The sequence below is a fragment of the Pongo pygmaeus genome, chromosome 1 (assembly GCF_028885625.2).
Source record: "Pongo pygmaeus isolate AG05252 chromosome 1, NHGRI_mPonPyg2-v2.0_pri, whole genome shotgun sequence".
NCBI lineage: Eukaryota > Metazoa > Chordata > Mammalia > Primates > Hominidae > Pongo > Pongo pygmaeus.
In genome coordinates, this window is record NC_072373.2 from 140,282,710 (window position 1) to 140,305,126 (window position 22,417).

Genomic DNA, 22,417 nt, shown 5'->3' on the forward strand with positions numbered 1-22,417 from the left:
GGGAGAGAGATTTGGAGGCTCACAAAAGCTGTTCTACTGTATCTTAGAGCAGAGTGACAGATGCTAAAGAAAGTTCCCAAATAAATTAACAAACTGGGGGGCAAGGAACACACATAGGTATAAAAGTAGAGGCAGTGGCTGGGTGCAGTGGCTCACTCCTGTAATCCCAGCACTTTGGGAGGCCAAGGCGGGTGCATCATGGGGTGAGGAGTTCTAGACCAGTCTGACCAACATGGATAAACCCCATCAATACTAAAAATACAAAATTAGCTGGGCGTGGTGGTGCGTGCCTGTAATCCCAGCTACTCGGGAGGCTGTAGCAGGAGAATCGCTTGAACCCGGGAGACGGAGGTTGTGGTAAGCCAAGATCGCACCATTGCACTCCAGCCAGGGCAACAAGAGCGAAACTCCTCCGTCTCAAAATAAAAAAAAAAAAAAGTAGATGCAAAACACTATGGTTGTACAGGTCTTTCAAGAATCTCTTTTGACTGGCTGAGTGCAGTGGCCTCCCAGTATTTTGGGAGGCTGAGGTGGGCAGATCACTTGAGATCAGGAGTTTGAGACCAGCCTGGCCAACACAGTGAAACCCTGTCTCTACTAAAAATACAAAAATTAGCTGGGTGTGGTGACTTGCACCTGTAATCTCAGCTACTCAGGAGGCTGAGGCAGGAGAATCGTTTGAACCCGGGGGGCAGAGATTGCAGTGAGCCGAGATCGCGTCACTGCGCTCCAGCCTGGGTGACAGAATGAAAAACCGTCTGAAAATAAAAAGAATCTCTCTCGATTACTTTCTCACTTTTCATGACGTATTTGGCAAGAAGAGGCATAAACACAGCCATCTCACAATTAAATTCAAACTTAAGAAGTCCATGTCTATCTAGGAAGGATAAGTTTAATTGTTCAGTTTTCATAGTGCATTTTGGCTACTTAATGCCATGTACTTATTGAATACATGTTTTGTACTCAAGCTGGTAAATTTGTACCACCCTGGTGAATTTTCCTTTCAAAGCAACTTAATTATGTAGTAAATATGTTTTATGATAAAATTTTCAGCATCAGAATGCTATAGTCAGCATCCCACGTCATGAATGTAAATTCTACACCTTACCCTGACTCCTTAGATGGCTTGGCTACCCAATAAAGTGAAAGCGCGCAGTGTATGTGATACTGTGCTACACAGATTCACTTTTCCTCTGTGCTACAGGGAGAGACCTTCTTTGGCAGAGTCTCACTTTCCTCCCCTCTAGTCATATGCTCACATCCCTTCCTCGGAAATAAAAATTAAGATGCTACTGGCTTTAATAGGGCTCAAACATTTAATTTGAGGCCGTATAATGATCCCGTCAAACTGATTATTCTCAGCCATCCCACTTCCCTTAGTGTCCTCCCCAAGACTAAAGTTTCACCAGGTAGATAAACAGGCGGTAAAACAAGGCTAGGCTTTCACTGGGGGGAGAAGTCAATCTGAGTTATTCTGGAGAAAGAGGACCTGCCAGGGAAATAAAGATGCAAAATGTCTGTAGCATAAAACCAACCCTAGCGTTTTATTCTCCTTCTATGAACATTTGAGATGGAACACGATGTGGAAGTAAAATTATAATCTACCTGGTGAATTTGAGAAAAGTCACTCTCAATTTTACTTTGATGACAAATGGAATTAATAAAGATGCCTGGCTCATATGTTAAAGTACCTTCTGTCTCAGCGAGGAGGCCTGGCTCAGAAACCACAGTGGAGTTAACAAGCCAGACACCAGACTAAACATCTCAGAACTCGCTGCTGTGCCTCATTCCTGGTCCCTACCTTTCCGGTGTGTGCCTGCATCATTAATTCCCTCCGTTTGGCATGGCCTGGCTTTCCCAAAACAGAAACCAAGGAACCGGGGGTCCTCTGTTTCAGCAGCTGAAGAGCTGATTTCTGAGCATGGACACTAAGATTCTTTTCTCCTGTCCACCTTACACTTCACCCACAACTCATCTTCTTCCTCTTTCCTACGTCCCAACCCCTTACCCTCCCACCACCCTGCCTCTCAGGACATTTATGTGTATGACCCCAGACCAGTAAGGGAGGAACAAAGAGCTGCTGCTTCAGGCAGCAGCAGCTGGAGGAGAGGGTGGAGAGGGCAGCTGGGGACTCCAGGAAGACTCCCCGGGCACTGGCAGCCCCAGCGCAGCCCGGGGCAGTCCAGCCTGGAAAGCGCCCTAGTAGAGTCCTCGCAGGCGGCTCCGCAGCGCACGCCCAGGGCCTTCCGCCAGCCCGAACCCAGGGCGGCAACAGCCAAAATTTGGCAGAGACCCCGGGTGAGAAGCCAGTGGTGGGGGGCGGGCAAGTGAAGCTGCACCACAGAGCTGGAGATGCAGATCCGACACTAGCAGCGCTCCGTGCCGCGGACTTCCCGACCCGCGCCCTGGACCCAGACCCGACCCTGCGCACCTGGACCAAGCGGCCACCCTGTTCTCTCAGGGCGCTCTCTGGGGACGCGGCTTGGGCGAGCTCCGGAGGCTGGAACCACGGCGACAGGAGACTTCACTCCTCCATCCTGAGACCCGGCAGCACGTTATAGACAGCCGTGCACTTCCTGTTTGAAAACACAGGGGAGAGAAAGAGCTAGAGAGATCCAAGTGTCGGCAGTGGGGAGGAAGGAGTGCAGGGCGGCGGGGAGGCAAGACCAGGGGGTCACCGCTTGCATAACTGCCATGGTGGGCAACCAGCGCTCCCCTGGCCCTGGCGACCCCGCCGCACCGGCTGCCCGCGTGGTGCCGAGGTGGCGCGGCCTCGGCCCGGGCCCCCCCTGCCGGTGGCCTCGCTGCCAGCCACCCGCCCGCCCGCCCGCTCGCTCGCTCGCTCACAGCCCTTCCGTCTGCAGCTGCTGCTCGGGTTCTCCCCTCCCCGCAAGTACCTAAATCAACGGACTCCACGCTTCCTCCGCCGGTGCCCAGAGTGGTCGGCCTTCTTTTTCTTCCTTTCTTCACCCTCCCAACCCCCACCCCTACCCCCCAGAAAATAATCACCTCGGGGAAGGTGTAAAGACAAGACTGAGCCTTTGCCGGGGAGTGGTGGCTGGATTTATGCAAATTTTTAAAGTTCATAGCCACATCCCAGTATATCCACTACAGCTCAGCAGCTGTGAGAGATTCAGGATGGGAAATTACTTGTCTTGTGCCTCGCTGGCTCAAAAGAGAAAGCGCGCACACAGCTGCCAACACAGAGCAGCCAGGAACTGCAAAACAGTAACAACAACAAAACTACATAGTATCCTCGGTTCCTCCTAGGGTCTCTACTCAGATCAACCTGTCAACCTCATCCTCACAGTCTACCAACATTTATATATACCAATTCCACATGGAGCATAATCGCATGGTGCATTCTTCCAGAAAATGATTCCGTAGTTTTCTGTGCTATGTAATCACAGAGAAGTTCCATAGTCCTGGGATTATATTCACTCATTTTGTTGAACTCTGACTTAAGTGGACTTTAGTACAGTGTTAAAAAGAGTACACAGAAGGCTTAAGAATCTGCTGTATGCAGAGTGTGCTGGCTATGGGGATTCGCATTTGTAACCTGACTGCCCTTACATGCAGTCTATCAGGTTACAAAGCGCTTACAGGACTGTCTCTGACAAACGGCTCCTTTTATTATCAAGCTGTTGGCATTCATGGTTCCATACTCAAAATAGAGAATGGAATACAAACGATAATTATTCTACATATAAAGCTCAGTTTTTACTGAAGCAGAAAGGAACAGACAGATACTAAGCTCCTACTCAGTGCTAGACAACATCTCATTTTAAACCCCTCTTGGCCTTAATATTTTCCAACAGATCTGCAAAAGTCCTATTCCCAAGTGAGGAAACAGGGTCAGAGAAATTAAGAAACTGTTCCCATGGCTCTGCCAGAAAGTGGTCAAATGGAGAGCTGAATACAGGTCTTTCCTGATTATAAAATCTGCACCATTTCCCCTACACTGCGAATTCCTACAATGATCACAAATTCTTTTTTTTTTTTTTTTCTGAGACAGTCTCGCTCTGTCGCCCAGGCTGGAGTGCAGTGGCGTGATCTCGGCTCACTGCAACCTCCGCCTCTCGGGTTCAAGCGATTCTCCTGCCTCAGCCTCCCGAGAAGCTGAAACTACAGGCACACGCCACCATGCCCAGCTAATTTTTTTGTATTTTTAGTACAGATGAGGTTTCACAATGTTGGCCAGGATGGTCTCGATCTCCTGACCTCATGATCCACCTGCCTCAGCCTCCCAAAGTGCTAGGATTACAGGCGTAAACCACCACTCCTGGCCAATGATCATGAATTCTAGGGAGAAAGCCCAGCACAACAACCATCCTGTGATCCATCCCTTCATCTCTGAATGATCCTGCTACTTACCAGCTATTGCTGTTGTGCTAGGCAGTTTCTTTAACCACCTGAATAATACACACCTTAATTTCTCAGGCAGAGGACACTGGCTTTTTCCATTATCTACTGCTGGCTGTCAGCCTTTCCAGAACTACTTGGTGGCAAAAGTTCAAAAGGTTCTAGAATGGCTACTCATATGCCAAGGTACAAAGTCTGTCCAGTTCGGAACCTAACAAGCTGACTAAAATTCGCTTCCTGCATTAATTTTTCTCTAACTGGGGCTCTTTAAGAAAGTGGCAAATGTTGTTCACAAAAACACACACGGCTTCAAGTTGACATTCTCTCATTTTCTGTTTCCTTCTGCTATAACACTTAGTTCACAATCACCTGTCAGTAGCATGCTGCTATGAGGCTCCTGACGCAACCAAATGAAAAGGTGATTAAGAGTCTTGTGCACTCAAAAAAAAAAAGGGGGGGGGGTCTTGACAATACTGAGGTCTCCAGACGATGAACTACACCTCACCCACCCTTTTCTCCCCACCTCACAGACTTGAATTGTAGTGCACCCAGATGACCATGGCCTTCAAGTACAAAGGCAGGGGCTGGGAATAAGACTGCTAGGACCAGTGAGATGCATTCCTGCCCACCAGGCACTCGAAGTCTAATGAAGGCTTCTTACTAAAAGACTTCTCAAGGGATCTTAGCATCCTTTTAGGGTCTAGCTCTGTTCACCTTTTTCCTTCTCTCAATCCCTTGCTTACCGTGGTCCTGGCAACTCTTCATGTCTTTTCACAAACTTAATACTTCTTCCCAAACAGCTACCACATATTTTCCACAAAGTACTCAGTGTGGGGAGTGGGGATGTGAAGCAGGGCATTTAGCTAGAAACTTCTCTCATTTTAAAAACCCTGTCAATTATTACCATGTTTTTAAGGATACAATTATGTTTTGAAATATCTTTCGGTATCCCTCCTTCATTTTTGTTACTCATTATCTAAGAGCCCAAAGGAAAACCTCTGAAGAAAAATATTTAAATTCTTAAGAAAAGGCAAAGGAAAACTTAAACCTGCAGAGCCTTTGTTTTTTATATTTGGGACTCATGAGATTAGACTATCTAACTTCTTAAAATCTCTCTCAGGAAAAATTCAAAGTCATTAATCTAAAAACAGTCAACAGTATACTATTCCTATTTTGTCCAAGTACTGTACTGAGTGATAATTTAATGATAGATAGGAGAGTTTGTATGGTTTAATAGGTAACAAAATACAGAAGAGCATTTGGTGGGAGACTAACAACGGTATTCACCTATGCTGCTATGTCCACACCCAAATGTCTAATACTCCCCTCCAGAGCAGTGGCCAGCTGTGGGGGAAGGGCAGCCACATTTCTCTTTCTTAGGTTCCCTATAAACCCAAACCCTCCTCCTTATCAAAAATATTTATTAACATTCACTCTGTAGGACTCCCAAAGTTTACAGTTTGGAGAATACAACACAGCCCCTGACATTTCCTAATCCTAACTACCATGAGGCCTGAACACCACCTCATACTTTCACCCGGTCAGCTATTCGCCCGCTCCTTCTGTGTTTCATGGAGAAGTGTTTCTTTCTCATAGCCGCTGTTATGCTTTTGTGTTTGTGTGCACGTGTATGTATATATATATTAAAATCACAACCTCATAAAAAGAAAAAATACACTCTCAGGTAGGCACAAATTATGCCACAAAAGATTTTGGAAAAATGTGGAAGGTTCACTTTGAAAGTCTCCACTCCCTAAGTACCATAATCCCCAGATGAAGAGACCAACACTGTGAAAGCCATTTTAGAAGCTCCAAATTCAGTTTCAATAAATAACTTTTCTGAGGACTAATGGGTGTGGAGGAGGAGATGATAAACTCATCTCTAAAAAACAATGCTGCTTATCTTTCTTCATCTTAAGAAAGATCTTAGTTTGGTGGTTAAAAATGTTTGCCACAAGCAATTCTCTGTGTGAATATCAGGATTCTTGGTGATTATTACACATGGATTTTGCAAACAAGAAAATAAAAAATGACAGGCTGTCTGGTTACCAAAGAGATGACCTCTCTGCACTATCAGCCTTCACAGCAGTGTACCTACCTTGTCTTCACCCCCGGGGTGGCACATGCAACAGCATTTTCTGGGAAGGAGGTCTCTGGCACTCACATTCACTTCCTGGCCTCTGCAAAACCTGAACCATGGCTTTCAAGGAAGCCTTTCGCAGACCCAACTGGATGGCCTGATTGGCATTTACCCATAGAGGGTTATTAGCCATCTTTAAGGAACCAGAGTAAGTGTCATTTCACATGACAAAATGCAGCAAGGGGTCGCAAAACATCTTAAAAAAAAAATATGCCTGTAAGATAGTTTCCTGATTTTGAGCAAGCAATAAGGAAAGCACTACTTAAAGCCCCCCACAGCATGACTTAGAAGATTCAGCCACAAGGCAGATAGGGCCAGGGTGGCTACAGGCCTGAGCTGGTATCTCTCTAAGCTCACTGCTCCAATTTCCTCAGCTTCCAAACACACACAACGAACCCACACACCTTGCACAAAATTACTAACATTACATAGGACAAACCCTCACAGGCCCTGCCTCAATGAATTCTCAGAACTACCTTTGCAGGGAGGTGTCATTATTAATGTGTTACAGAAGCAGCAGCAGGGCGCACAGATGTTAAGTGATATTCTCAAAGCCTTAGGTAATGGAACGAAAACTCACCCTCGGTCTGTTCTTCCTTCTTTTAATTGAATAGAAATGAGTGGGTGCATTTTGGCTGTGGATGTATTATTCTGCACTACATATCTTTTGCTCAGAAAAAAATCCCACTTTAAAAACATAACTTGTAATGCTCTCTCTCAAGTGCATCATACACCCTCATCACCTCGCCAGATTTTGGTAAAGTGTAAAGGATAAACATGTATTTTGTAATAGGCCAACTGACTTTAAGCCATAGGAATATAAGTAGATATAAATTAGGTAAAATATGCACTTGAGCTGCAGCTGGATATTATTTTATAAAATAATAAGACAGATCCAGTGATCAAACTGTGATAAACAAAATCTTAATACATTTTTTCCAAGCTTCCTCTCTCATTCTTCAATTAGTATGCAAAAAAAATGCATGTAAAGTAGGACACGATGGTTGATGTACTGGGATTTACTAAGCATAATACTGTGAAAGAAGGGTAAGATACCCCAAAATTCTGACTAAATGCAAATACCTGTATAAAAGACTGTTCAAAATGTTCCCAGCACAGACTGCTAGGAATGAATAGCCTTGGATTATTTAATGACTGTTGATTTGGATGTGTATTATATAGATGAAATACTGTCCTATAATTCATTCTTCTTTGGAAAGCATGTTTTGTCTGTTAATCTTCTGTGGTAGTATCTGTTTCCTTATTTGAAACATTGTTTTAATTCTCTTTGGGCAATCTTATTTATCTTATTTTTATTTTTGAGACAGAGTCTCACTCTGCTTCCCGGGCTGGAGTGCAGTGGCACAGTGTCAGCTCACTGTAGCCTTGTTCTCTCAGGCTCAACCAATCCTCCCACCTTAGCCTCCCCAGTAGCTGGGACTACAGGAGCTCACCACATACAGCTAATTTTTCTTTTTTCCCTTTTTTTTGTTTTGTTTTTCTTTAAGGGACAGGGGTTTCGCCATGTTGCCCAGGCTGGTCTCAAACTCCTGGACTCAAATGATCCACCCACCTCAGTCTCCCAAAGTGCTGGGATTACAGGCGTGAGCCACCACGCCTGGCCTGGGCAATCTTGTTTTTTAAATAACATATTAAAAAGCCCAACAATGTAAAAGGGTTGGATCCTAAAAAGTCAAATAAATATAATGTTCATTATTAAGAAGTGCTCTTAAAAATGACTTTCAGAGTTCATAAGGAACAAGTCACACACATCATATCTTGAATACAATTCAAGATATATGATACATTATATTATATATTATAATATATAATACATTACATTATACTTTATATTATATATACTATATATTATACTATATATATTATACTATATACTATATATATTATACTATATATATTATACTATATATAATACAATGTATAATATATACAATATATATTATATATTATACATTATAATGTATAATGGAGTCTACATGAAGAAAAACAATTCATGAATAATTTAAGGTTACAAAATTAGATACTTTAAATTTCATCTCCTTTCCTTTGCCTGTAGTGGAATAGCCAAGGCAAACAGCAGAAAGAGAAACGGAGTACCTGAAAACTCCAGAAACTTTATTATGAACTTTTAATAGCTTATTCATCAATTTTTTAACTAACCCTAGTTTAATAAATGCCAAGGACTTTACATGTATTAACACTTCAATGCTTCCTGACAACAACCCTATGAGGTAAGAGTTATCATTATCTTCATATTACAGATGAGAAAACAGACATGGACATGGAGACGTTAAGTAATTTGCCCAAAGTCACACTGCTAGTAAATACTAAAACTTCAATAGCCTGGCTGACCAGAATCTATTTTAACCAACATATTTTCTTTCCCATAAGACCCAACTGGATTGAGTCTGCTTTCCCTAGTGTGAAAGTTCATAAGGTACAGTGCCATAAATACAGCAGAAGAAAAGAAGTGGGGAGGAGTGGGGTGAGGGGCTCAGAGACTTTCCAGTTTGTAGCAAGAATGTAACCACTTGTCTAGGGGCACTAGGCTGAAAGCTCTAGGAAGTCTGGGATGCAGAGCCTGGGCCACATTGCTGAATAAATAAATATTAAGAAGGAAAGAAAAGATATTTGCAGAATGAAAAAGCTAGGAGGAAGGGCTGCTTCCTCACCTTGACCAGAATCCTGGATTTCAAGGCTCCAGGATTGCCTGGCTACGGCACAACTGAACTAGCACCTGAAAGGAATGCAGTGAACCCATGTACTTTGATCTTGGTAAAGCAGTTGATACAGTGTCCTGTGAAATCAGGATCCTAAATCAACTAAAACTTATGTTGTTCCAGGAACCACACAAGTTAAGCAGGCTAGAAAGAAAAACACTGGCTACATCTACTAGTACGATGAAGAAAAAAGCCACAAGGAACGGAATTCAATCCGTATTCAAAAGTAACTTAGAAATTACTCACGCTGTTTTAATCAAATTTGCACATAACATTAATTTGGGAGGTGTGAAGAGGGCAAATGAGGGCGAGCCAATTGACTTAGTCAAATTAGCAGAGAGGTGAAGAAAAACAGAAGTTCAGTTGCATTTTTGTGTCCCCTTTAATTTGCAGGGAGTGGCTACGGATGTCCAATGGGTAGTAACCACCTCTAGACCTAAAATGCCAAGACTGAACTAAGTAAGCAATAGCAAATAGATACATGTTTAAAATGTTAAGACTTCAGGTCTGAACTTCACAGAGCATGATTGTATTATTCCATACACTATCAGTAAAGTTCCATGGGAAATAATATTCCTTTCAACAAGACTTCGTTAGGAAAACCCAAAGAAAAGAAGGGGCTCAAAGGCTGAGTTTAGGAGGTCAGATGAAAAAGTCAGTGGCGTATGTATAATCTGGCCCCACTACAAATATGCCGCACAGGCAGAAGGTCATGAGAATGGTTTGCAAACACATGGCAGGACAAAGAACAGCAGAGAAGGGAGAGAGAAGCAAGCTAAAACTTGAACTAACATTATTTTTTTAAGCATAAATTATAATTTCTAATTTCTTTAATGTTGAGAAATAGCTTATCCCTTGGTAGAACTATCTGTCCTCCCAGCAAAAATTGTATTTTAAACGTTAGCAGTTGATTTAGAACTAAAAATGAGAGTAACAGAGCTCTGAAACATTTGAGGAAAAAAAAATGACCTATATTCAGGCTGGGTCCTAGGAAATGTAAAAGTGAGCATCATTTCATGCAGCTCCTAAGAGGCTGAAGAACTGCACTATTAGCTCTGTAGCCAATATGCAGAAAGAGATTCTTGACCAGATATGGGTTTTAAGTATATCCTAGCAGGCTTGTTTATGGGAGAAAAGCATATGTTTCCAGAAAATAAAAGGCTCTGAAAGGAAAGAGGGTCACTGAATAATTAAAACTTTCTAATATGTCACCCTTACTACTCTCAATCATAATTTGTACGGTTATTTTTTAAGGTGAAGCCCTCAATATGTGAGCAATGCAGGCAAGGAATACCTTTGGGTATCTGCAAAATTAATGACAATAATAACAGCAACAGCAGCTAACACCTGAGTGTTAACTATGTGCCAGGAACTGTTCTAAGCATTTTATATAAACTATCCTCACAACTAACCCTAGGAGGTAAATATTGTTATATCTTCATTTGATAGAAAGTTAAGTAACTTTCTCATGTTCCCATGGCTAGAAAGGCAGAGTAAAAACCTAGGCAGTAGAGTCCAGAGCTCATGCTCTCCAAGAGATTGTCACTGAAGACAGGTACAGCCCACAATAAAATCCCATATATTCCTCTGCCTTCTAAAAGAAACAGCAACAAAAAAGGAGAAATCTAGCACAGAGACATAAGGATTAGAGTCATCCCACATTCTAGATTTGAACAGGAAATATATGTGAAAAACTTCACCCAAATGACAATGCTCTGAGAGATTACTGTTTAATATTTACAGAGGACAAAAAGCAAACCATAGAACCTACACAGACAGATCTTCCACAAAGTTTGATGACTGGCCCCCTCCCATGGTTTAAAAAATCATCCATACAATGACAAACTCAAAATTAGCTTCAGCTCAGACCTTTCTCTAGAATGCCCCAATGCCCTCTAGAACCCTTCCCTCACCAGGCTGCCCTCAGAACCACCTGCAGAGCCTTCAAAACACACTTTCCCAGGCCCCACCCAAGATGTGAACCATCGAAATCATGGGGGTGGAGGTGTGCTCCTGGAATCTGCACATTTAGGAAACTCCCAAGTGATCCTTAGATGCAGCCTAGTTGGCGAAAGCCCATGCTACCACCAGAATTGCTGAAGGCAGAGAGCAAGGCAAAATTATTTCCCTTCTCAAGAACCTTCAATGGAATAACCTTTACTCAAAGGCAACCAAATGAAGTCTAAATTCCTCAGCAGGACACTCTAGGCCCTCTGTAATCTGTCCCAAACTGCTTCTCTGGCTTCCTTTCCTCCTCCATCCCTCACTCCATCCCAGCAGCATTCCCCAAACACATTCTGTACTTCTGCATCTCCATGCTTTGCTGCTCCAACGTTCCCTCAGCTCTCCCACCAATTCTCTACCTGTCACCATCTTTGTCATCCTTCAAGGCCCTATTCAAGGTATTTTTCCTTGTGAGACCTCCCCTGATCTTTCCAGTCAAAATCAGTCTCTCCTTCCGAGCAAATGTTCAAAAAATGTAGCTCTCACGAGAATTACAACATATACTGCAAACTGTGCTGAATTATACTAAGCTGTTTACATGCAGGTCTTCTCTTCAAAGCAGGGGCATATCTTACTCATCTTTCATACTGTGGATGAGAAAGAGACCTAGGTCAAAGTTTAGCTCTCCCTACTAGTTACTAGCACTGTATCCTTGAGTGGGTTATTTAAACACACTGAGCCTCAGTTTTGTAATCTTTGAAATGGAACGCCAATGACACCAACCTTCATGGCTGATATAAGTATAAAACAGAAAAGTGGCCCACTATGGACCACCTGAAATGCACTAACATGATAGCCGATGTTAATATTTAGCGCTAACTTTCGTTTCCCATCCCACTAGAGTGCATTGCCGACAAAGTAAATGCTCAAAAAGCATTTGCTTTTACTAAAAAAAAGCATTTGCTTTCAAAGTAATGATAAACGTTAAGTGATTTCTTAAAGTCCTTTCTCCTGACCCAATTTTGTTCTGTTATAAAGAACATTTCTCTATTCCTATTCTATTTGTACTTCCCTTTCTTTCCTTCAAAAATTAATGTTCAAAATTCTAATGAACAAGCCCTGTCAGTGTCCCTCCTACTCTAGCTTGGCTGTTTGCTTTGAACTACAGTAACTGCCTGCAGCCACAGTGTCACTGCCCAGAGAATTGCCTGCTTCACCCTTGCAACAAATAGCACTTTGTAGGCAAACTGGAAGAGAGCCCAAAGTAGGAGGGGGGAAAACCAAGGAAAAGGAATTTGGGCCAAAAACTGAGTTGACACCCACACTATCATTCACACTAGAATACAGGTAAGGAGAGAACAGGAAAGAAAAGGGGTTCAGATCAACACAAACCTTCCCCAACCACCTACCTCACCACCCACCCATGGAAAATGCATTCCAAGACTCACAAAGGACTTGCTGGTCAGCTCACTGCCTGACACACATGGCTACTGTTGTGAATAAAATACTGTCATATATAATAGCTTCTTATCCTCACCAAACCAATCCTAGTGCCATTACTGTCCCCTCCCCCATTTACAGGAGATGAAACTCAAGGTCACACAAGTCCACAAAAGAGAGTGCTGGGACTAGAACTCAAATCTTTTAAGCTCCAAATCCTAGGTCCTTCCCACTGCCTCCATATAGGTTGCAAAAAGCAATTTAAAAAGTGCTCTCAGAAGCTCACCAAATCTACCAGTTGTAAAGGTAAAGGTAAAACAAGATGGGTTTTGTGCTGTTAAAAACAATTGGTGCCAAGGATGCGGGTTGTCACAGCAACAAGGCTCCAACTACAGCCTTTGTAATGATCAGTCCAGTGTTTTAGTACGGTGTTCCAGGAAGATCCTTTAGTCAGGTTTCTGTTCCTAGATGGAAGCTGTCTCCACGATTTCATTTGTTCATTTGGGTTGGGGAGGCAGTATCAGGGAAGGAATATAATTTTATTTCTTTTTTCAACCAAACTCTGATGCTGACTTTAAGACTGAGGTAATGTGGAAGGCAAAAGAAGTTTTGCCCTCCACATAAGCAAATTTATGTTTGTCATTGTTGTGAGAGAGTTCAAGGGGCAATGAAGCAGTCCTAAAAAGCACAGATCCTGAAGCCATGGCAGCTTGGGTTCAAATCACAGTTCTGCTACTTCCTGTAATGACCTTGGCTGCTCATGGTGATTGGGAGGAGCAGCCAGACTAGAGGACCCAGCCTTGGTTTCCTCTGCTACAAAATGGGGCTGTTGTCAGAAGTAAATGAGCTAATATATGTAAAGTGCTGCAAACAGTGCCTGGCACATGGTGAAATGTTTCCTAGTCTTATTTCCAGATTCGTCACTAGGACTGGATTCTTTTTTAAGTGTATTTTATAAGAAGGTTAAAGAAGACTTCTTGTACAACTTGTTAATGCATAATGCCCCAAACGAGCACAAAGATTATTTACAAGTTTCACTTCCTGATAGGATCTTCCAGGATTTCCATCTGTAGAGTAGAGTCCCTAGAAGGCCGAGCAGTGGAATTTGAAGAATTTTTCTTCTTCCCAACAGTGCAAGAAAACCTGAACCCATTCTCTCAATACTACAAATGGTTTCCATAAGGGGGAAAAGAAATCCATGAAGATCCTTACTGCACTAGAGTAACAAATAGAAGGGGACATTTTAAAATGGATTTATTCTAAAAAGCAACCAAAGTATTAGAAATTTAAAGTTATTCCAGTCTAGAAAGACATAGTTCATTCAGATCACACAGGGACAATAGTCCCAGGACTGGAATAAAACTTGCAGATGGATCAAAAGACGTTGTTCCTCGCCCCCCCCGAAAATGCTGAAATTCCAGGAACAAGGTACTATATACTTGGGATGATTAAGAGCAAAATGCTTTTAAAAATCCTCTCAGACTAGGATTCTGCTAGTAGCAGAAATCTGTTCAAATATTACTCTCTTCTCTTTCAAAGAGGGTGTATGTACAACAAATTACACAAATGATGTTAGATTTTCCCCAGAAAAGCAAATAAAACTAAAGACAGGAGCACTATTGGGGTCACAGTAAAGGTCTGAGGTCCTGTCTTGCACCAGGATACCCAGATGGTGGACAGGGGCTAAAACCCAGTAGACAATATCCTCCCGGCAGTGTGCCCTGACAGGGCAGACGCAGCCCTGCTGACACTGCTTCACACAAAGGGACCCTGGAGGCTGGCCCTTCAAAAGCAAAATAAGCTGGTGTTCCAAACCATCTTTTTCCTAAGGATAGCTGTGTATACCCCCTCAATGTCGTAGTTTGGGTGGGGGAAAAAATGATGCTTTGTACTCTAACACAGCCAACTTTCCCCTATGCAAACATTTTCCAGCATTCTTGGTTTACTTTTCGCTATCAGCTGTTTTCTGGACCCCTCTTCTTTATCTCACTCCCTAGTCTTCTTTCTGACATAAACTCTTTCCCTTCCTTTTCATTCCAATTCCCCTTTTGGAGAAGCCACCATACACATTAACATGATACACTAGGAATTGCAAAATAATAGCACTCTTTGCCCCCCGCCAACAGATTCTGCACTATTTCTAAATATTGACATTTTTTCTTTCTCTTTCTTCCCCATTTACCCCAAATCAATTTTAAAATATGAACAAATCTTCCCGTTATCTCCTGGGGTACATGATCTCTTTACTCAACTCCAAGTGGCTCTTACCCTTCCTCCTCTCTCTCTGTGTGTCCCACCTGTCCTCTCCCCTTTTACATTCATACTCTACCTATTTCTCCCTAAACCTATTCCTCCTCAGGCCAGACAACCTGTTCAAATGCAACCACTCCAGATGTAATACACCACATTTAAAGGTCAGAAATTGTTATCATTAAAAGTACGGGGCTTGGGGTTTGCTTTGCTCTGCTTTGTGTCTGGGGTTGGGAGAGAAAAGCATGAAATCAAGTTTCAATTTATGTCAATTTAAATTAATGTTTAAAAGTTATTGTGGGCCAGGCGTGGTGGCTCATGCCTGTAATCCCAGTACTTTGGGAGGCTGAGGCAGGTGGATTACATGAGGTCAGGAGTTCGAGACCAGCCTGGCCAACATGGCGAAACCCCCGTCTCCTAAAAATACAAAAATTAGCTGGGTGAGGTGGTGCGCACCTGTAATTCCAGCTACTCAGGGGGCTGAGGTAGAAGAATCGCTTGAACCCAGGAGGCAGAGGTTGCAGTGAGCCAAGATCACAGCACTGCACTCCAGCCTGGGCCACAGAGTGAGACTCCATCTCAAAAAAAAAAAAAAAGTATATTGTGCTTTTTATTCAAACCCTATGCTTCCATTTATCTGGCCACTAAAAGGCTATCTCTAAGGGCCTAAAGAGGCGGTTTCCAGCCCACAAAGCTATTTTGTTTGGTTTACAGGAAGTTCTAAAATGTTGAATTAGCCAACCTTTAAAATCAGATTTTACTCAATAATCCAGATTTCTGGCTTACAGTGAAAAATCAGAAGATCTGGCAACACCGGCCCACATTCCCACACAGCAACAATGCACTGCTCAACAGGCCCACTTCTGACGGGCCTCCCACTCCTGATGACCCCAGCCTGAGGGCGAGTGCCTGCTGCCACAAATCATCTCTGAGGCACACTATTTGCTCAAGACCCCCAGGCTACTGCTAGTATCCAACTCTGATTAGCACAGAAATTAGCACAGATCTAATTTCTGCTTGGTACAGAACTTAGCAGGTATAAATAAGTTATAAGGAAAAGTATTTAGAACAGGTGAAAGAGAAACTATTTTGGAATCGAAAAATATCTTAAGAGAGCTAAGTTAAAGAACAAGTGCATCTCTCTCTCTCTGAGTGTGTGTGTTTGTAGGAAGGGGGTGTTTTGTGCAAGATGTATAAAACTGCAGCCCAGTTCCCAATTTGTACTTTATTACTGGCTAAATGTTAAGATAAATAATTCAATAGTTAAAGTAAAACTTGAACAGAATAAATTCACTCCAGCAAAGAGATTACACTTGAGTATAATGAAGTTTAATTTTCTTGTATTTAAAAACTAAAGGCATGAATGAAACGGCCTATGAACATGATGTAGATACATGGATATTTATTTATTCATTCATTTACTTTGAGGATATAGATTTTTTTATATTGAATATATTTATGGCATTTATTCAGCAAACATTTGTTATAGCAGTTTTTTCAGCTAAGACATAACACCTTAGCAAATATTAGGTATATCTTTACATATGTTTATGTACGGTAGTTATTGTGGCTGAGATCTAACTAGGAGGAGGGTGCTTAAGATGTACTTTACAAGTGGCATTCTATCATCAATATGGGTGACAAAAGAGAGCAGGGCTAGAGAAAACACCAGAATAATTAAGTGATTTAAAGTTACCCTCTCAATTCCAGGATAAATTTTCATTCAAGTAGTTTTACCAACAGGCTGATACTTCTAAGACCAACTTGGGGTGACAAGAGCATTGGCCTGGAAGCCTAAACGCTGGGATGCCACTACGGCTCTACTCTTCAAACACGCAGCATGAACCAGGAGTTATCAGGTACCTTTACACCTCAAAACCTGATTCTCTTTTTCATGTAACAGAAATATTACTAGGTATTATAAAATAAATACAAAGAAATGTGCAGAAATGAGAAAGGGTACAGTAGAGAATAGGTATATATTATAAAATATTAAAAAGTCTGGTTTAAAATATAAAAGTCTGGTATAAAATGAATCTGGTTTCAAATTCCACCTCCACCACTTCTATGTGACGTTGTTGCAAATTATATAACCTCTCCAGCCTTATGACCTCATCTGTAGAGTGGGAATAAGTCTATCTTTCACTCAGAATTGTTTTGAGGATTATATGAGAATGCATGTAAATTCCAGGGCATAGGTTTGGACAATCATTAAGTGCCTAATAGCTGTTATTATTAATAACTTTAGGTGTTCCATACATTGTCCAAGTACTTCTTAACCAGCTAAGTTAAACATGAAAACAAAAAAGCAGCCATATCTGAGAATACACTGATTTTAAAAGCCTACTCAGTAGAGTGCCATTGCAAGCATCATGGGGACCACTTTTCCAAGCATTTTAATTTTCTAATATTTCTTAAAATTGGGTTGTAAGCAATCAGTGAACAGAATTTTGACTGACGGCATTTAATACCCAATCTGAAGAGTTCTGTCCTGTCTCTATAGCATGAGAGATTTTGAGACACAGCTTTCTGGCGGCCAATGACCATCAGAGAAAAAGGTGTCTTCTTGTACATCCTTTCTTCTCCTTGTTCTGTAGAACTCGTTGCAGTGCTGGCTATCTGTTGATGCTAAGTTATAGCAATGGGATTTATGCGTTGTTGGGGAAGTGAAGCTTTCTCTGGCAATGTTCCTAACTATTACCAGCAAGCATAAGAGGAAAGAAAAAAATGTTTTAAGAAAAAAAAAATGCTTGTAATGGAACCTAACACCATATTTATGAGCATTCCCCAATAGGAGGTGTCAATGGTTAGACAAAGACATCTTGAAAACCTCAGAGGAGTGGTAGTTTCCAGACTTTTGATTTCACAGGCCAGTAAAATGTCAAAAGAAAGACTACCACAAAATTGCCAGCTTAAAACTGGACCTAGAAATGACACCAAAAAACCATCACCATCCTTTCATAAAATGAAAAAACAAGCCAACCCTCCAGTAGGAAGGACAACCCAAGATTAAACAAAACAAAAACAAAACAAAACAAAAAACCAGACTCTTGTAATTGAATAAACTTAGCACTAAAGTTGAAACAGAAAAGCTTGTTACATTGTCTTCACTCTTCTCATTTTTTCATGGGCTGGTGAAACTGTCATCAGGGACCCACTCTGGAAATGACTGCTCAAGGATGGACTGGAAGTTGGTCCCATCATCCATCCAGCCCAGGATGCACTATCTCATGGAGGCACCAAGGGCCATGGTGGACCATGTGCTGTTTGGGTCACTATACCTTCAAAGAAGACTGACATATCCTTAAAGCTTCTCTTTTGTTTTAATAACCAATGATAGGCTTGCTGGCCACAAATGTTTCCAACCCATTTGAAGGTGTCTTCAGTCAGTACCCAGCCTTCGTGCACAACTACTAAGATGGTGGTTCTGAGCTGAGCTGCACATTAGAATTACTTGGAGGCAGGGAGGGCTCTTTGCAAAACTAAACTCCATATCCAGAGATTCCGATTCAACAGGCATGGGGAAGGGTCTGAATATATGTATTTAAAAAATATTCCTCAGACTGATTCTGATGCCAGCCAGGGTTGAGAAAAACCATATTTCTTGGCATTCATCCTGAATTTATATCTTGTAAAGCTTTAAGGGATACCTCTTCATTCATTCCTCTGGGTGACAAATACTAAAAGAGGGCCTGCCATGTGCAAGGCACTAGAAAATCAGTAGAGAACAAGAGAGATAAATCCCTACCCTCACCACACTGACAGAGTACCGGAGCAGGAAGACAAGGAGGCAATTAAAATAGCACACTCGGGCTTATTAGAATAAAGTGAACTATCAAGGCTGCCTATGGCCCTTTCCCTGTGGTTTCATAGGCCTCCATGCCATCTCCTCTCCAATGACTCTTTCCAGGTGCTAGAAATCCTAATATTTTTATCAAAGAAACACATGAGCAAGAACCCTGTCCTCATGAAGCTTACACTCTAGCAGCAATGTCCAAACATTCTCGTTATCATTACAATGGTCATTCCAGCTCTAGTGTCTTTCTGAAGGTTAGGTGCCCACGAATTTGGGGGAAAAAACACAGTGAAAACTCAATTAAGACTATATTTTGTTTTTTTTCCCAAAATATTTTTTTTTTTGAGACAGAGTCTCTGTTGCCCAGGCTGGAGTGCAATGGCGCAATCTCAGCTCACTGCAAACTCCGCCTCCTGAGTTCAAGTGATTCTCCTGCCTCAACTTCCCAAGTAGCTTGGATTACAGGTGCCTGCCACCACTCATAGCTAATTTTTTTATTTTTAGTAGAGACGGGGTTTCACCACGTTGGCCAGGCTGGTCTCGAATTCCTGACCTTAGGTGATCCGCCCACCTCGGCCTTCCAAACTGCTGGGATTACAGGCCTGAGCCAACATGCCCAGCCCCAAAATCTTTTTGATGAAGCCTAGCATTTCGTGGTTTTTGTTTTTCTGCAACAGCAAGTCAGGACAACAACATGAAGGTATTTTCAGAGCCCTTCCCTGAGTTTATCCAACAAAACACCATCCTATGAAAATTCTATAATTTCCCCTTAATACCCAACCACCTATTTGCCCATAAGAAACTCACCTGCAAATCTTCTGATGACTAATACATCCTAGTGTGGTTTCCCTGGAGCAAATCCCCAGTGGTTAGACATTTCATAATCCAGAAAAGCTGTCATCTGCAAACCTAGAAATTCCACTGTGTGCGCCTTCTTTTAGATCAATTATGTAAATAAGACCCGAGGGACCCCACTGTTTACACACCTCTAAGCAGAGAAGAAATCCTGATCCTTAGCCTTTATTGTGGTCTTTAAGGCAGATAGATTCTAATACCTACTCTGTCACTACATGTGTAAACTTACGCTAAGCACATCACCTCCCAGTGCCTGGATATGCTCAACTATAAAATTTAAGGGTAGCCAGGCGCAGTGGCTCACGCCTGTAATCCCAGCACTTTGGGAGGCCGAAGTGGGCGGATCATGAGGTCAGGAGATCAAGACCATGGTGAAACCCCGTTTCTACTAAAAATACAAAAAATTAGCTGCGTGCAGTGGCGGGCGCCTGTAGTCCCAGCTACTCGGGAGGCTGAGGCAGGAGAATGGCATGAACCCGGGAGGCGGAGCTTGCAGTGAGCCGAGATGGCGCCACTGCACTCCAGCCTGGGCGACAGAGCGAGACTCCGTCTAAAAAAAAAATAAATAAAATAAAATAAAATAAAATAAAATTTAAGGGTTGATCCCTTCCAGCTATAATATTCTTTCTATTCAAAATGACACAACTGCATCCTTAATTCTAAGACTTCAACTTGGACACAGCCTTTGAAAATATAAAAGGACAGCAACACTTTTCCCCTCAAGAAATTTCAAATATTCAAAAGGCATCCCTTCTTTTCATTGGAATATCCTTCATCTCCAGAGGATATAAAGAGGTTTCCCACTTGGACTGGTAAAGAAGGGAAACCAAGTAGACTGCACCATCTGGACAGCCAACACACTAACAAAGGATTGGGGCACAATGGACATTCATCACAAAGAGGTCACACACATTTGGCCATGAGATTTGAAATTTTCCTCTAGCTCTCCTTCAACACTGTGAGACAGCTACCACCCAAATCAAGTAATTTATTAAATCTAGTTCATAGGATAGATCTAGAGTATTCGGAGAACTTGGCACTAAGGTACCTGAGATTTCTTACCTGCCAGCTTCAGAAGACATCTGGGAATGTAATTTCCTAATGTCTTTGCAGTGAAGACTGTAAAATTCAAGTTAAGTATGAACTTAACATCAACGGCAAGTTAAAGCCAAGCTCTGAGAAAAAGGTTTGTTTCTAAACCTCAATCCTCTCTCCTTCCCTAAATACAAGGCTGTCACTAAATATGTGAGGCATATTAGCAAAAAAGAAAACAAAGCTTAGCCTGAGTGGGAACGAAGTCCATAGTTGATTTTTGCCAGTTATCCTACCTTCTCACAAATTTCAAAAGCAACTCTAACCCTGCAAGCTTCAGATTTGCACAAAACATTAGAAACTCTCTTCCAGATACATAAACAGAACTACAAAGACCCAGAGGAAGGAATTCAGATTTCAGAAGCTTGCAACAGACTCCAACAATTTCAAAATGGTACCCCAGGTGCAAACATTTCAAGCGCTAAATGCCATGTGGCTTGGCATTTAGATTTCTCAGAAGCCCCCAGAATAAGGGCTAATTAGCCCCAGAACTCACCTCCATCACTCAGTGATCTCAGCTCTCACATAGGACCAATAGTGCCCCCAAACTACTGAATTTTACATAGTACTAACTGACTACAATTTTCAATAAAGTCATCCTCCATTCCTCTCTGATATAATTAGAAGACATAAATTTAAAAATGTCAAAGGCTAGAAGACTGGATCAAAATAAATAGGATAACATTGAGAAGGAACAACAACAACAACAAAAACTTCTCCAAAAAAATCTGCCCAAGAATTACAGGATGCAGCAGCTCACAGAGCAAATATCTGAGGGTTTTGACTATCCAAAACACGATTATCTAATAAAGAAGTTTGTGCTCGGCACTAAGAAAATCATAGGCAGTTGTAAGCTTAAGGTGCAGTAAGCAGACATTTATGCTTAGGTCTCAGCAAACAGCTGTCTTACTGTACTCTCTGTTGTCCAGATCACATCTCAATTACATATTCAATTCCAGATTCTCCATGTGAGATGCTGATAAACTGAGAAGACATCGAGAAACCACATCCCAATAAAAGACTGTGAAAAGAATTGGGACTAGTTTGCATTAGGAAAGTCAACTGGGGGTAAGGGGACATCATATTGTCTTGGTGCATTCAAAGAGAGTAAGCAGCTCCAAAAGAATAAAATCATTGGAAAAAAAAATTCAAGGAGACAGTCTTCAGCTCAAGTAATAATACAACAAACAGTCCAAAGGTGTAATAACCTGTCTTCAGGAGAAGTTCACGGTTCCTGGGGTTAAACAAAAGTTACCTAGAAAGGGTAAGAATTTACTAAAATAATTTACTAAAATAAATAAATTGGATAGTGCCCCTCTAAAATGCCAATTCTGATTCTATGATTCCCAACTTACTCCACTATCATACTGTGCTCATCTGCTATGATCTCCCTCCAAACTGTCCCTTTCTTTCAATAAGGATTTGCCCAGACCCTAATCACATCACACCGAGCACAAAAGTCTCCTACATCAGCTTCCTAAGCTCAATGTTATTACTCCTCCCATGTGAAGAAACACCTCCCTTCAAGACCTATTCTGAGATCTAAGGACAGGCACTATCGCCATTTTGGACAGGATCATTCTTTGTTTACGAGGAAGGGGGTTGATGTCCTGTGCACAGTAGGATGCTTATGTAGCATCCCTGTCCTCTAGCCACTAGATGACAGCAGCACCTGCCGCCTTGCTATGATAACCATAAATGTCTCCGACATTCCTCAACGTCTGCTGAGAAGCAAAATTGCCTACTACTGAGAGCCACTGGTCTTGAGGCAAATGATTAACACCACTGACTTGTGGT

At 42.0% G+C, this 22,417-nt stretch overlaps 1 protein-coding gene across 3 annotated transcripts in view; it reads right to left on the reverse strand.

The window, feature by feature from the left end:
• Nucleotides 1–22,417, reverse strand: part of LRRC8D (leucine rich repeat containing 8 VRAC subunit D) — a 114,316-nt gene that overhangs the window by 88,955 nt on the left and 2,944 nt on the right. The window contains exons 1-2 of one of the 3 annotated variants that reach the window (XM_054477051.2): nucleotides 2,898–2,916; nucleotides 2,432–2,576 (exon numbers count right to left, since the gene is read on the reverse strand). The gene's annotated coding sequence lies outside the window, so the exon portion shown is untranslated. Of the gene's footprint in view, nucleotides 1–2,431; nucleotides 2,606–2,897; nucleotides 2,917–22,417 lie in introns of those variants that run through there. The other 2 variants (XM_063652875.1, XM_054477046.2) reach the window with 2 other exon arrangements.